Genomic DNA, 3,475 nt, shown 5'->3' with positions numbered 1-3,475 from the left:
TGGATGGTATTGCTGCCACCACCAAATGATTTAGACAAAAATCCAGGAAAAAGGGCCACTTGGCCTCCCTGTTTCCCCAAAATATCCCCCCAAGCCCTTTCAGCCCCTTTCCTGGGGAGGCTTGAGAATAATATACTAACCAATTGGTTACAAAGTGAGCACAGACCAAACCCCTGGGTTTTTAGGACACTGAAAATCAATCAGGTTCTTAAAAGAAGAATTTTATTTTTTTAAAAAGGAAAAGAATCACACCTGCAAAATCAGGATGGAAGGTAACTTTACAGGATAAATAAAAAGATTTAAAACACAGAGGATTCCCCTCTAGGCTCAGCTTCAAAGTTACAAAAAACAGTAATAAAACTCCCTCTTAGCATAGAGAAAATTCACAAGCTAAAACAAAAGATAATTTAACACATTTCCATGCCTTTACTTACAATTTCTGTAATTTTAGATGTATCATTTCAGGTATCTTGTCAGGAGATGATTTACCTGCTTGGTGTCTCTCTGTCCAGAGAGGGAACAAACAAACCCCCCCCCCTCCGCCCCAGATTTGAAAGTATCTTCTTTCCTTATTGGTCCTTTTGGTCAGGTGCCAAACAGGTTATTTGAGCTTCTTAACCTCTTACAGGTAAAGTGATTCTGTACCTCTGGACAGGAGGGATTTGATGTTACTGCATACATAAAGGTTGTTACCTTTCCCTTTATATTTATGACAGGATCAATGACCACAGGGGCCTCATCTTAGACATCTGGTTGGGAGAAAGAAGTCTGAGGCCAAAGTCTATCCAGTCTATCTAGTATTTTAGGCTTAGTTTGCATTTTTGTTTATTTGCTACATGATCTGCTTGGATCTGCTTGCTATCACGTATAATCACTTAAAATCTATCTTTCCCTAGTTAATAAACTTGTTTATGTTTTATCATAACCAGTGTGTTTTGAGTGAAGTGTCTTGGAAAATCTCAGCTCTCTAAACAAAGTTTTTTGCATATCTTTACCACATCAGGGGAAAGTGACATATATTAATGAGTATGCATTGTGCAGATCCCTGTGCAGTACAAGATGGAATAATTGTGGATTTATACTTCAGCAAGGGTGCAAGGCTGGGGAGATGGGAAATTGTCTGTTGTCTCCTGTTTGTCCTTGAGTGGCTTAGGTAAGGCACTCAGGTAGTTCAGTTGGTTGTGCGACACCAACTGCTGTCATGTTGGATGATAACAGGCCCTGGAGAAGATGGTTGTGTCAACAGAAGAGCATTGTGAAGAGGCCAGCCGAGCTGAATGGATAGGGGTTTCAGTGATTCCACCAACATCCAAACCGGGGGGACAACCCATCACAGAGGTTTTAGAACAAACTGATAAACTAAGCAGCGTCTGACGAAGTGGGAATTCACCCACGAAAGCTTATGCTCCAATACATCTGTTAGTCTTTAAGGTGCCACAAGACTCTTTGTTGCTTTTTACAGGACCAGATTACATTCACCCAATAGTTCTGAAGAAACTCAAATATCAAATTTCAGAACAACAAACTGTGGTATGTAACCTATCACTTATATCAGGCTTTGTACCAGGTGACTGGCAAATAGCTCATATCGTGCTGTTTTTTAAAAAAGGCTCCAGAGGTGATCCCAGCAATTATAGGCCAGTAATCCTAACTTTAGTACCAGGCAAATTATTTGGAACTAAGGTAAAGAACAGAATTATCAGATACCCACAGGAACATCATTTGCTGTGGAACACTCAACATGTTTTTTTCAAAGGGAAATCATGCCTCACCAATCTATTAGAATTTTTTGATCGGACTAACAAATATGTTTGCAAGGGTGATCTAGAAGATATAGTGTACTGGGACTTTTAGAAAAACTTTGACAAGGTCCCTCACCAAAGGCTCTTAAGAAGACCGTTAGAGACCATGTACAGACTTTGAAGACCAGGGTGGCTGAGCTGGAGGAGCTGAGGGAGACAGAGAGGTACATAGATGAGACTTTCCGGGACACAGTAGAATGGTCCAACCCCCGGTCTGACAGCCTTTGTGCTGTTGAGGAGAATGAAAGCCTCAGGGAAGGAGAACATCCAACTGGAGCATAGAGAAACAATCCCATAGTTGGGACCCTCCTCCCAGATGATGTTGTGATATCCTCTCACACTGAAGATACTTTTCCAGGGGAGGGAACTCCAGTTATTAGAAAGATCCAGGTATTAGTAATGGGTGATTCGATCATTAGAAACATAGATAGCTGGGTTTGCGATAATCGTGAGAACCGCATGGTGACTTGCTTGCCTGGTGCAAAGGTTGCAGATCTCTCGAGACATCTAGATAGGCTTATGTGTAGTGCTTGGGAGGAGCTGGTAGTTGTGGTACATGTAGGTACCAATGACATGGAGAAGGATAGGAGAGAAGTCCTGGAGGCTACTAGGCTACTAGGTAAGAGATTGAAGTCCGGGACCTCCATGGTAGCATTATCTGAAATGCTTCCAGTTCCACACACAGGCCCAGTTAGACAGGCAGAACTGCAGGGTCTCAATGTGTGGATGAGACGATGGTGTAGGGAGGAGGGGTTTAGATTTATTAGGAACTGGGGAAGCTTTTGGGAGAGGGGGGAGCCTATACAGGAAGGATGGGTTCCACCTAAACCAAAATGGAACCAGATTGCTGGCACTTAAAATTAAAAAGGTCATAGAACAGTTTTTAAACTAAGGGCTGGGGGAAAGCCGACAGGTGTGGAGGAACATGTGGTTCGGACATCCCTTAGGGGAGGATCTATAAACGGAGATTCCCTATGTCCCAATAAGGAGGAGAGGATGGAAAATGATAAAATACAGGGTCTGATGAGAAACACTCAAATTTTAAAAAAGGCCCATTCAATTACATCATGCAATAGGGGACAGCCAAAAAATGACAAGTTTTTAAAATGCTTATATACCAATGCTAGAAGTCTCAATAATAAGATGGATGAACTAGAGTGCTTAGTATTAAATGAGGATATTGATATAACAGGCATCACAGAAACCTGGTGGAATGAGGATAATCAATGGGACACAGTAATACCAGGGTACAAAATATATCGGAAGGACAGAACAGGTTGTGCTGGTGAACAGAGCCTGGTTCTTATCAAATTTACACATGTAAATCTGGAGTGACGCAGTTGAAGTCAACGTTAGTGAATTCAGAATGTGGACTTGGGGATTTTTCCCATGTGCTGAAAAGAGGCAGTGGCATAATTTGGACTCTCAGGAATGCACAAGGGGAGGTTTAGCCTTCCTAGGCCTATTATATTCACCACCTATGGTTGTTGGGATTACGTTTTTCCAATGTGCATTACTTTGCATTTATCAACATTGAATTTCATCTGCCATTCTGTTGCCTAATGTCCAAGGTTTGTGATTTCCCTTTGTAACTCTTCACAGTCTGTTTGCACTTAAATATATTGAATAATTTTATCTCATCTGCAAATTTTGCCACCTCATTGCTTATCCCT

Source organism: Terrapene carolina, unplaced genomic scaffold (genome assembly GCF_002925995.2).
Source record: "Terrapene carolina triunguis isolate 2854851 unplaced genomic scaffold, T_m_triunguis-2.0 Scaffold511, whole genome shotgun sequence".
NCBI classification, from domain to species: Eukaryota; Metazoa; Chordata; order Testudines; family Emydidae; genus Terrapene; species Terrapene triunguis.
The sequence above is the reverse complement of the archived record's forward strand: the minus strand, read 5'-3'. Positions refer to the sequence as shown.